We start from the raw sequence: 13,096 nt of genomic DNA on the forward strand, positions 1-13,096 counted from the left end.
CATTGGATTATTTTAATCTGCGTTTCTTTGGTTGGTGAGGCTGAAGATCATTGCATATGTTATTCATAGACGTTCCTTTTTTAAATTTCCTTCTTTTTCTGATGCTCATTTAGCCAACTAAATGGTCTGAGTACCATCCACTGTAAACTTTGGGCTTGGACACAAATACATGTCCTTAACACCAGAGATGATGTGTTTCTGAGAGTTTGAAAAGGCTCTACCCCACCCCCCCAGGTGTAATTGCACAGAGAACTCTGCTCTGTGTGGGAGTGTTGCAAATTTTGACTCTGAACCAGGAAGTGTTTTTGTGTTCTTCTTAACCCGATGTTGATTGTGTGTCCTGGAGGGGGATGTTGCAGTGGCTTTGTGGAGCCCCAGAAGTTAGCCCCAGATTGCTGCAGCCCTGTCCAGCCAGCCCGCGTGTGCCCAGGCCACCCTATCTGTGGCTGGCGTGCCTGGTACCTACAGCTGGTAGGAATCAGAGCAGATTAGCGTGGCGGGGAGCCCTTCAGGAACAGCTTCCAGCAAACGGGAATTATTTTAAAACAAATTGATGTGGTTTTTCTGTCAAACCTACTTGGAGCATAAACAAGGTTGGACCGTAAGCTGCTTCCCTTCTACAGACGAGCTCATGTTTAGAATGTGGCTTCCAGCAAAGTAAACATGGGCTCAAAAGTGAGTTGTCATCGTGCGTGTCTGATCTGAAAAGTAAAAGTAGTGCCCTAGCCAGCCTCATCTTAGGCAGTCTGGTCGCACTGAAGACGTCCCTTCTCGCTCGTTTGTCTTCCTGCCACAGATATCACTACTTCCTGTAGAGGTTTTAAAGGTAGGGAGTAATTTGGTGTTGAAAGGCTTAAAAGGAAAGAAATGCCAGGTCAATTTCTGTGGTAAGATAAACGTTTTAATCTTAGCTCTTTGCCGTGTAGGAATATCAAAAACATCTTGTGAAATACTTAACTCTGTGTGTGTGTGTGTGAGTGTGTGTACATGTCCATACCCGCCGATCTGTGCATCTTTGAATTCTCTGCCAGTTGCAAGGTGGTTCCTGCACCCCCCATCCCCCTAGGGACAATGTAGGCTTTATTCAGTTGGCCCCAGCCTCCATAGAAGGTGAAACAATGCTTTTAATGTTCTGATTATATATTAATGAACAACTAGGCCAAGGGGCACTTGCCAAAAAAGCTACAAAGTGAGAAAGCCACCAATATCAGAGTGAACTTTGCACTCTGAAAGTGTGAATGATGTTGGGTGAAAGAAGTTTATTGCACAAGGGGAGCAACTGGAATCTCTTTGATGTTGGTTCGCATCCTGGCCCCAGTAGACTTTCGGACTTTCCAGTTAACTACATCTTTGCTGGCGAGGGCAGTGCTGCAGTGTGGTACCTGAGGCATGGAGGGTCATGCTCTCGGCCAGGGAGGACCAGCATACCTGTGTGTGGGTGGGGTCAGGTGGGAGTGTTGGCCATTTATATCTGCTTTCCGTCAACTTCAGCAAATTTTAATCGAAAACTGAAATGTAGAGTCTCCACCCCACCCTCCCAGCTTTTCCTCTGGAGGGACATTTCCAGAAATAGCATGCTGTTATTCTAAAATCTGCCTGCGAGAACACAGAAAGGGGTTTAGATCTTAATCTTAATCTAACTAATTTATTTTCTCCCCATTGTGGTGACATTTCCTCCTACCTTCTGGTTTGTTCTTAATTTTTGAATGACTGGCCATTGGGAACCCTGCTTTTCACAGCCTTATAAATAATTAAATGAAGCAAAAAAATGATCTTTCGAAATCTTGGGAATTTGTTTTCTGTGGGAGGATAAACTCCAAGTGAGATTTTCTGCTTCTGGTGGATTTGAGAGCAGCTCTGTGGCAGGGAGGGTAGCACAGTTTAGGAAGCAAGAAAGCTGATCCGATGGAAGAGATTTTGATGGTGGAATCGTGGCTCTGCCATCTGAAATGTGGCTATTTTGCCTGTTCCCCACTTCATTTATCTGCTAGCACTTAGAGGAAGAGGTTATTTCTGCATTTTTGTGGTACAGAAGTAGCTAGGTGGCATTTTTAGGCTGGAATTTTGAGAGCCTGCTAAGGCAGCAGGTTTTTTTCTTTCTTCTTCTTTTTAAATAACAGCTTTATTGAGATATAATTCAAATACCATAAAAGTCATCCTTTTAAATTATATGTTTCAGGGTTTTTAGTATATTCCCAGAGTTGTGGAACCATCACTACTAATTCCAGAACATTTTCATCACCCCAAAACGAAACCCTGTACCCATTAGCAGTCTCTCCCCACTGTTCCTTCCCGTCCCCTGACAACATCTACTTTCTGGCTCTGTGGATTTGCCTGTTCTGGACATTTCATGTAGGTGGAATCTTCCTTCACTTAGCCTAGTGTTTTCAGGGTTCTTCCATGTTGTAGTGTGTATCAACCATTCTTTCCCTTTTTTGTGGCTGAGTAATATTCCATTTTATGCATGTACCACATTTTGTTTATCCATTCATCTGTTGATGGACTTGGGATTGTTTCCAATTTTTGGCTATTGTGCATAATGCTGCTTTGAACATTGGTGTACAAGTTTTGTGTTGAATGTATGTTTTCATTTCTCTTGGGTACGTGCCTGGGAGTGGAATTGCTGGTTCATATGGTAGCCATGTTTAACTTTTTGAGGCACTGCTGGAGTGTTTCCCAGAGGCTGTGTGCACAGTGTTGCACTTCCCCTAGTGAATAAAGTTCCCGTTTCTCTACAGTCTCACCAATACTTGTTACTGTGTGTCTTTTTAATGATGGCCATCCTAGTGGGTGTGAAGTGGTATCTCATTGTAGTTTTGATTTGCATTTCCCTAATGAGTAGTGATGCTGAGCATCTTTTCATCTGCTTATTGACCATTTGTGTATCTTCTTTGGAGAAATGTCTATTCAGATTCTTTGCCCAAAAAGAGACAGGTTGTACAATTTTGGATGGTTTGGGATCTTCCCCAGGAAGGGATGCTAGTCTCTGACTTATCTTCCTAGTTGAGAAGAATTGTATTTTTAAGATTTTTGAGACTTTCAAGATCTTCCAGTAGAAATACAATGGACAGTACTTGCCTGATTGGTTTGGTTCATGTGCGTCCCTGTTTGTAATCCCAGGTGAAGGAGGAAATGTGGTAGAACAGAACAGTGGTTTTCTTGCCGTGAATCCAGATTTGAGACGCTTCATGGGAGCTCATCACAGAGGAGCTTGCCACTAGGAGAGTGGGAACATTTGCCCTCTTCTAACCTGAGGATATTTGCTGTGCATATGCATTTACAGCCAAGTCTGACCATTTTCTCCACATTTCCTCTGCTCCAGGGCACGCCTGCCTTTGCCAACAGAGCTTTGCTGCTATAAATTAGACAGAAATGCAGTACTGAGGCTGTCCAAACACAGGCAGGGTAATTGCTCTGGACAGGTTTACAATAGGGAGGTGTGAAGTGCTTGGTGGAGACCGGAAGCTGGGGGCAGGGGGAAGACATATTGAACTTGGGCTGCTTCGGGGTGGTGGGCTGACACAGTTAATTGAAAACTGTGGCCCTGGTGGTTTTTAATAGGAAAGGAAGCCAAGGCCTTGCAACAGTTTCATTTACACAAGAAACCATAGGGAGAGTGGCTCCTTGGGTTACTCAGGGGTTACTGCTGAAACTCTGCAAGCATTTAGAACCTTGGGCCTGGGTGTGGAGGATCAAATCTTTTGCTTTTTGTTTTTAATTTCGTCATCTTTAGTCTCATTCTAGTGGACAGATAGAGGCAGGGATTCCAGGTGGTGGAGGGGAGCTTGAGGGAAGGCCTGCAGGTACACACTTGGGAAAAATAGTGACAACCCACCTTTGGTGATCTGCCAATTTAGGTAGACTGGTCTGCAGGCTGATCTCGCTTAGTAAGTGAAGTAGTGATTATGTGGTGGCCCTCCCTTAGTCCTCCAGGCAGCCAGTAGGCATTTGCTAATCCTCCATTGACTCTGGAGTCTGAATTTATGGTGTTAGGGACTGGGAATCTGCATTTTTGGAGGGGGTGAGGAAGATCGTCCCTGAGCTAACATTTGTTGCCAATCTTCTTCTTTTTGCCTGAGGAAGAATGTTGCTCAGCTAACATCTGTGCCAGTCTTCCTCTGTTTTCCACGTGGGATGCTGCCACAGCATGGCTTGATGAGCACTGTGTGGGTCTGTGTCCAGGGTCCAAACCCATGAATCCTGGGCCGCCGAAGTGGAGCACGTGAACTTAACCACTATGCTACAGGGCTGGCCCTTGGAATCTGCATTTTAAACAGCTTTGGGGGGGATGTTGCTTTGGAGGCTTAAGTGTGAGACCTGTTGCCCTAGACGGTGGCTCCCTTGGACTCAGCTACAAGTCTTTGTGCTTCCAAGTCACTGTTCCCCTGCCTCCTGCCTTCCTCCGCCATTGCCTGATGCCAGGGGCTTTCTGAGCTCGCTGTACAGGACTGGGTAGTTCCTTCGCCAGCCACACCCTTTCCTCAGGCCCCCCCGCCCCCGCCCCCGCCTGTGCTCTCACAGCTGTGCCTCCTCTGCAGTCCTTCTGGTCTGAGGTTAAAGATTTCCTCAGAGAGCTTTCCTGGAACAGCCAAGCAAGGGTGGCTGCTGTCTTGTTCCAGGAGAGCCTTTGGAACACATCTCTGGTGACTTGCTCAGCGTCTGTCTTTCCCTCCTGATTGTAAACTCCTGGGGGAGAGGCCACCTTGCTGTGGCGTTGTCCTGGAGTCCAGCTCCATTCCTGGCACATAGCAGGTGCTTCATAAGCATTTGTGTGTTCATTCATTTCCAAACCCAATGTGAGTGACCACTGGCTTTTCTGCTATGTTATCCAAGCATCGTTTCCCTGGGCCCCTGAGACATCTAGCCACACACACCTGTGGAAAGAACCACGGGTTGGCCACGCTCCACGTTTGCCCTTTTGGGTTTGCTGTCATTTTCTGCCCCTCAGGAATTAACTCGCTGTCTTTTAAGGATCAGCTGCACCCACTGAGATTAGTTTATGAAAAACAAAAACTGAAAAAATGGACCCATCTCCGTTTATTTCAAATTCCATGGTTGCAACTTCCAGAAAGCCCTTTCAAGGCGCGATATAAAAGGTGTGGAGATGGTGGAGGTGATAGGTCTTCCCTGAGATCCTGTGTGGTTAATGTGTAACCTCTTTAACAAGGCTTATGTGGATGTTCATGTGGCCTTGCGGATTCATAAACCAAGGCTGTGGATCATGTGTTGGTAGTAACTCCACGGCTTTGCAGATAACTCATACCCCCAAGGTTAATTTCCTTTGGTTGAAAACACCACCACCACCACCACCTGGTAATCCTGCTGTCCTGTAGCAGGTTGGAGACACTCAGATAGTGGCTGGAGAAGGCCTCCTTGGACTCCTTCCCTCACCGCATCCTCACCACACATACAGATGATTTTAGAGATAGGGTGAAGTTGAGTGAGGTCAAAAGAGACGTGAAGAGCATACGGTCTGAGAGGAGAGGGCATTCCCTCCTTTTTGGGGGTGACTGAGTGGAGAGGCATGTCTTCCTCATGTGGGTGAGACAGTCTGCTCTGAGATCCAGGCAGCTTGCCTCTGGGATAAGTGCTGTTCCAACCAACCTACTGCTCCTTCCTGTGTTGGCGTCTTGGGGATTGTCCATTGGGAGGGGCTGGATTAGAACTGAGAGAGCATGATTACAACAGTCTTATCAGCAAACCGGGATGATTTCGTCCTGTATTTTCACCTTACTAGAATCATCTAACTCTTCCATCAGGGAGGAAAATACTTGCCAGAGTTTGCATAACGTGAAACTCAGAGGCTAAGTGACCCAGGTAGTGTGTATTTTGAAGTGCTACCTGCCCCTAATGGCAACAGAAGCCATCAGTTAAATAAACCAGCTGTTAAATAAGAACAAGAACAGGAGTGTTTACATAAACCACCTTTAAGTTTTCTGATCCTTGATGAATGTCAGTTGGTTTGTGAATTATTAACTTCAGTGTGCGTGAGGAAATACTGGCCACTTAAAGTGTCATGTATATTTTTATGCCAGAAAAAATAAAACCGACCACACCCTCGGCCGCTACCATTTTGGGCTCAGTGCTTGCCTGCTTTCACTCAACAGGCGTATTTAAAGCAGAGGTAGGAATGTTGGCCCCTCACAGACCACACGCGCCTCATATATCATAGCTCATCACTTGCCATCGCAGTTTTGCTTAGAAAGGAATTGAAGTGATTTGTAGCCTGTTGGCAGATAATAAGGATGATGATCCTTATCGGGCTGCATGGAGTATCCAGAATCCTAGTGAGGGAGACCCATCTAGTTGGGAAGAGTTGTCTATATGGGATCAGCAAAGGAGATTTAGTGAGCTCCTAAGGAAGCTGGCTTAAGGAATCTTTTTAATGTCAATTCCCAGCAATTTTGCAAGAAGGCTTTGAGGCAGGTTCTTCAGTTTGTCACTGGAGAGAGCCATCTTTGTCCAGTGCCTCGATTTCCTTAGCATGGAAACCTGAAGTCGGCCTACCCCACTGGGCCGCCGCAGTGAGTCTCCTTGGAAGAAGCCAACACAGCTGACTGAGGGAGCTGCAGGTTAGCATCCGCTGCAGAAAGGGGACTTGAGGACTTTGAGTGACGGGAAGAGACTTGGAGGAATCCATTTGTGAACCTGGTTTCCACAATGCACAGCTATTTTCAGAGGTCGCAAGGGCCTCCTAATGTTCATAATGATGGACTAGTTATCTCCTCTGACTTTTACCTGGGAAGGGAAATTGTGTAGGCCTTTATTTTGGGGGTGGGGGAGGCTGAGGGAGGAAGACTCCATAGAGGGTGAAGGAGGAGGTAGTCTGGGAGAATTGGAGCTGACCAAACAGGGCTGTTGCATAGCACATGGCTTCCTTTGAGCTTCACATACCTTTGGGTCGTGGTTGCTGGGTTAATCCTGCAGTGTAAGTCACACTTAAAAATGCCTCAGCGTGGTTCTAGGGGTTCAGTTACTTTACTGCAAGGGCTAAGCTTTGCTCATTTCCAGTGCGGAAAACATGCATGCCATGGGAAGGGAGAAAGCAGGCACTTTGTTTCCCTTCCCCATCTCTTTATTGTCCTCGGGTGCAGTGCCATTTGATATTGGCAGTTCTGAAATACATTGAACCCTTTATTCTCGAGCTGCTGGGATTATTGCTGACATAGACTGTGGGCCCCGCAGTCAGCCTTCTGTATGGAAATGGAAGAAAAGAAACTCAAGCTGTAAATGGATCTCTGTTTGGGGGCTTTGTAGTGGCACATGACGTGAACGAGTGAATTGAAAAAGTGCCTGATTTATACCATCGCGAATACCTACGCCTTAGATAAATATTGACACCAGCAGTGTGACAGGCCTCCCGTTTGTCTCATGCCTCTAGGAGTAGAAGATCTTTTCTGAGGCGCTTGTGACCTTATCAGCCACCCTGACGAGTTTGTGCAGGTGCTTTCTGTGGTCGCTTTGGGTTTGAGAGTGAGTGGCTTTCTCTTTGTGCTTGTGCAAGCTTAAACCTACCCGAATCCGAACCTGCTTTGGCTTATCGATCACAGTTGAGTTTGCTGCAAGTCAATGTGGTTGCCAGCAGAGTTTTGCAAAGTCATGCTTGTGTGGCCATGTGGACTGGACTTGGGGTTGGAACACCTTTTATTTGCTTTGACAGTGTTTCAGGACTGAGTGTGGAGGAGTGAGGGAAAAGGGAAGCCAGCCTGGGGAGTCTCAGCTGGAGGACAGGCTGGGTCTCGTAGCTGAATGCCTTATCGAGCCAGCTCTGCCTTACCCGAAACCGTACTGTTTGATCCTCTGTATCTTGAGGCACAGAGCTGAACTACTGTCTAACTGAAGAGGGCTTATGATTTAGTCAGTGTGGAGCGTACGAGAGCAAGTCAGCCTCTCCCCAGCCAGACTCCGCTCCCCTCCCCCCCCAGGTAGCATGCTTATTGGAGGGGAGTCATGGTGGCGTCATTGACTAGGGCAAGCTGAGCAGAGACTTGAACAAACTTCGATCTGAGTATGTAATCTTTAAAAAGGAGTGATGGTGGAAGCTGGAGGGACGTGTGTTCATCAGATAAGTATTAAGCAAAGAAGTTCTAGCTGTTCATAAGGCAGCTGCCTCAATGTAGCTGATTTCTTGGGTGTCTGGGGTAACTGTGACCTGCGGTCCTTGATGTCCTGCTAAGGTGAGAATTGAATGGCTCTTGTCTCTCCCTAGCACACAGAGAGGGTATGGCGTATCCAGAAGTACACGTGGTGTTTCTTAGGTTCCTCCAGCCTGTAACTGAGCCTCCAAAAGGAGTCACTTATGATTGATTTTTGGTAGGGCTTTTAATCGCCTGTGCTGGTGATTGACTTTAAAAATGGACTCACCTTCCGTAGGTACCAGTATTCATTATTTGGTTAAGGTATAGCTTAGCAAGTGGAATTTACCGCTTGGATCTACCCTTTAAGATACATCTGTAACATCTTTAGGAGTAAATGACCTGGAACTGCAAACTGTCAAGAGGCATGTCGTGTGTGTGTGTGTGAGGAGGTCTTGGTGTTAGGATGCACTGGGCCTTGGTGAATGTGAGTGGACTATGTGGAAGAGGTGAGGCATCTTTTTTTTAGAGGCCTTGGTGAATGATTGAAAAAAAAGAAGAAGAAATGAAAGTATATGTGGCTCAGTCATTTTCACCACCAGCTTTCCTTTTGACATCATAAAATTTTAATACGTTCAAGGATGGAGGTTCTGATTCTTTGTGCCTATAATTTCACTGAAAAGGAAGTTCCATATTCTAATAGCAGAAAGCAGTCTGTAAAATAATGCATGTTGAAATATTGTGTGGTGGTTGCACCTTGACTTAGTGCCCTCTTAGCCATTTCAACAACCAGAGCCAGAGAAGCCGCCAAAGCCCTGGGAAAGCGATGGAGACGGGCTTTTAACTTTACAGTGTTTCATGACGTCTTAGTATCATAGACAGAAAAACTTTGTCTTTTGGCTTCAGCCAGGCATTTCATGACACACATTAACTTTAAAAAGCCCAATGGAAAAATTGACAGCGCGAGATCCCAAGTCGATAAGCTAGCTAATAAAGTCAGCGACTTAACTGTTAGCCAGGAGGCTGACCTTTTAAAAATGTGCATTTTCTTTAAAAAATACTTAGCTAGAGAGGCTCGCGTGCCTTCTTGTAATACAGCGGATGTATTCTTGAAAAGTTTGGGTAAATTCAATTTTCGAATTTGGCTGACTTCACACCAGGGATCTGTTCTCTGTATTCAAGCAGTCTTCATTTTTTAAGTTTGGAGGTAGCCAGGAAAGAAAGGGAAGATAAACCTAGGAGATAATATTTGAATATTTGAAACCTAGAAGATGATACTGAAAAACTGGAAGAGAATATGGTATTGAGAATGTTTGATGATATTTGAAGGAACCTTGTACTTCATCTGTTTATGATGCAGAGCATTGTGGTAAATGCACATAAATCTAGGTTTGTGTATTAGCTTAATAGATTTTGGGTGCTTGGGCTTCTCACAGGCGCAAAGAGATGTCAGAGACATTCGTGAGTAGTGGGTGTGATTTCGCTTGGAAAAATAAAGATGCATGTAATTTCCAGTGAAAGCTGATAGGGGACCTCAAGCACACACCCCTAGGAACGTCTGGCTTCCCAGAAAGGGTTTTCCTTATGAACGGCTCTAGCCTCTGGGAAGGCAGTTACACCCACTTATGTCATTTGTCCCTTAAAATTTTGTGCGTGTGGGCGGGGAAGGAAAGAGATGCTGATAACACTAAGGTAAGCTGTTTAAACAGATGTATTTGCTTAAAGAGAAAACTTCATTTCCTTCTTCCTCCCCTTTAAGGGGGAGACAAATAGACAACTGTATATTGCTCTTCTGTAATCCAAAAATGTACTTGCCTAAAATTGCCCTTCTAGCTACGTTCTTTAACAACATCAACAAACCCTGATCGTTCTATGTCCAGAGGTGTGTTGCTGCAAGTTTTTTTTTTTATCTTTTGGCATACGTTTCTGTAACATGAGGTTTGTATGCTGTTATTTTCATTGATTGGATTATGTTAGAGAGTGAATTGTCAGAAGTGAGGGTTAAATAAGCCACAGAATGCCTTGATCCTTTCCTAGTTCTGGGAAACCTCTAGACAAGAGTGATTAGAACGGCATATAAGAACTCAGAGGGAAGGGGGGTTTTGTTTGTTTTTAATATTTTAATGAGTGTTTGTTGTACTCTGGAAGTAATACGTTATTGGAGGTTTCATTTCTGAAGAGTCTGAAGTCACTGGTGTAGAATTTCCTTATCCCTTTATCCCAGTGAAATCCTCGCTTGTACCTTCTGCCAGAAAGACAGGCTTGGAATTTGGCCACCCTGTTCTTGTGACCAAGAGTACTTTTTATGGGGCTGTGTTAAAATAGTTATTTTCCCTCTCTGATCACAACGTTCCTCTCAGGGTCCTTAGGTGTGGGCATGAAGTGTGTGAAATCACTCAGTGTCCAGTGTAGAATCGTTTCAGAGTGTTGCAAAAGGAAATTGATCACAGTATCAGATATGGTTGGTGGTTGTGCCATCGTTCCCATAAATTCTGTTGGGTGACGCGTTCAATCAAAAAAGTGTTCGTAAGATGTCACTAGTTTACATCTTTCATATGTAACCCCAAAGTTAATGAATTTTAAAGCTGCATCATGCTTTTAATAAACACCCTGTATTTTGCAGTGGTAGTTCCACAGGAAGCTCATCTGAAAGTGGACATTTGTAGGGCAGAGGGGTACAGGTGGAGGTGATGGGAGAGGCAAACAGTAATCCGTGACCAGAGGGCCACTGGTGGACTTTGCAAAGCACTTGAGGAACAGAGGATTCCAAATTTATCCACTAGATTAATGTGTCCCTCACTTCTTGTCCCTTTTGCCGGACTTGTTTTAACTGCTACAGAAGCAAAAGTCTCCGTGTCCTGCCTCAGTAGAGTGTGGTTTTCCTTTAGTAGAATTTTCCTCCCTGGTTTCACTGGGAGACCTCCAGCCTCTGAGTGTCTGCAGAGCTGAGCGTGCGTTCTTGCTGCGTTTCCCGCTCCCTCTGGGTCATGATTGATGAACCCTCTGCCCTTCCTGGAGTGCCTGGTGCCTCAGGATGTGAGGGCCACGATGGAAAAGAGATGGATGGGGCAGGAGCGCCTGGCTCAGAGGCACCAGCCACCCTGTGTTCCACAGAATGGCTGGGCTTTCAGGAGGTGAAGATTAAGCTGTGTGCTGGGTGGTGCCCGACAAGGGCGAAAGGGCCCTATTGTGGAAGTGATGAGTTTCCAGAGTCCTCTCAAGCTTAAGGACTCTCTGAAAGGGCAAATTTGTGATCCCCTTTCGGAGATGATAAAGTAGAGGATAGGTGACCAGACTTCTGACCCCTCTCCCCTCCTTTCCCATTTCTATGTCACCGCAAAGCGCCTTCTCTAATAGCAAAACCAAATGGCAGCTGTAGGCTCCTCTTCCCTGCTGGGGTGGTCATGGGTGGTGTTCCTTTTGTGGCGGGTTTGTGGGAGGGTCAGCCTGTGGCCAGCAGCTCAAATTCCCTTTGTAAAGTATCCGCCAACTGCAGGGCTGGTGCAGCTGGAGTGCCTCCTTTTAATTAAATTAATTAATCTTTAGGAGTTAATGATGCACGTACCATATTTAACAAGAGACTATTAAGGAAAATTTGTGGGCTTCCCCTCAGTACCACCCCCATAGCCAAGCATGAAACTACTTACATAAAAAAACCACATCACACCCAACTACTTTGTCTCTTTTTAGCCAAAACGGGGTTTTGGTAGGAAAAACAGATCCTAGAATCTCCTGTTTTAAGGGATGATACAGAAAGAAAATGCTGATTGCTTTCAGTGATGGTGTGCTTTCTGACCATTTTGGTCAAAACTTTAAGTGGATGAACAAGGAGATATTCTCTTCCTGTGGAAATCAATTTTAATGGCCGTGTAGATTAACGTTCATGAGGGACCTGGCACTGGGATGTGTTAAGGTTTATGTAACCCTTGACTTAACTGCCTGGTAGGTTGTAGATCTGACAACATGGGGCTACTCTTCTTGACTTGGTCCTGAAACCATTTGTGTCTTGCGCCTCTCCGTTCTAGGATGTCCTGACTTCTTGGCTTTTTTTTTTTTTTTTTTTAATTCCATACCCTCCTGACTATTTTACCTTTCTGGCCTTATTTCCTGGTGCTATTCCTCAAAAACCATGCTCTTCTACTCTTCTTCCAGGTTAAGCTAAGGTCTTGCATTTTCTAATAAACTTTTCTCATCACAGCTGATCTTCTCTGCTCTGAATGCCATCTGGACTCAATGGTACCCATACCAGAGATGATAAATTCACATGCTTACAGGGGCTAGGCAGATCCTGCAAAAGAGCAAAGAGGTCCTGGGTGAGACAATAGGAGCAGTAAGGTCTGTGGTCAAGTGGAGTACTTGCTAAGTAAATGTAGCTGATTGCTGCTATCGGGAATGCTGGTCCAGTGATTATTTTCAAGAGAAACTGGAACTTTTTTTTTTTTTGGTGAAAACTTTGTTTCTCCTAACACTGTTCAGTTAGAAACAAATTTCCCTACAGCCCAGCTTGGGCCCAGGGACCACCAGTTTGCAACTCCTGGTCTACCATTCACAATCTTGCCATATTCCCAGATCTTGCCATATTAGAGCCTTTGGCTGTATTATTTGGTCATGAGTCTTATCTGACCAGTAGATTGTAAACTCCTTAATCTCAGGGACTAGATCTTATCCTAACTTGTATCAGAATTTATCACAATGCAGTAGAGATTGCAGACACTCAATAAGTATTTGTTGAATTTGACATCTGTTGGGTGTGAGAGGACAACGACCTAGACCTGTGTTCAAATTAACCACAAGGGGAGCGAGATGTGTGCACTATTAAGGTAGAGAAACACATAGAAGACCTAGGGGATTACGGAGGCAGGCCTGGTGACTTCTCTCCGATGATGTCTTAGGCATTAGAACTCAGAGGCCCACACTGATTTCTATAGCTGATTGTAAGGAGTGAAAAATAGGCAGTGACTGTGGGATCCTTTTATAGCTAGTGTGTATTATCTTTTCTTTTGAGATGCTTGTAGGCCTCA

General features: G+C 45.2%; 1 protein-coding gene across 3 annotated transcripts in view; it reads left to right on the top strand.

The window, feature by feature from the left end:
• Positions 1 to 13,096, top strand: part of LRIG1 (leucine rich repeats and immunoglobulin like domains 1) — a 114,804-nt gene that overhangs the window by 17,613 nt on the left and 84,095 nt on the right. Inside the window, exon 1 of one of the 3 annotated variants that reach the window (XM_070576864.1) lies at positions 7,857 to 8,177. The exons of the other annotated variants lie outside the window; for them this stretch is intronic. The gene's annotated coding sequence lies outside the window, so the exon portion shown is untranslated. Of the gene's footprint in view, positions 1 to 7,856; positions 8,178 to 13,096 lie in introns of those variants that run through there. 3 annotated transcript variants of the gene reach the window in all.

This window comes from Equus przewalskii, chromosome 15 (assembly GCF_037783145.1).
Source record: "Equus przewalskii isolate Varuska chromosome 15, EquPr2, whole genome shotgun sequence".
NCBI classification, from domain to species: domain Eukaryota; kingdom Metazoa; phylum Chordata; class Mammalia; order Perissodactyla; family Equidae; genus Equus; species Equus przewalskii.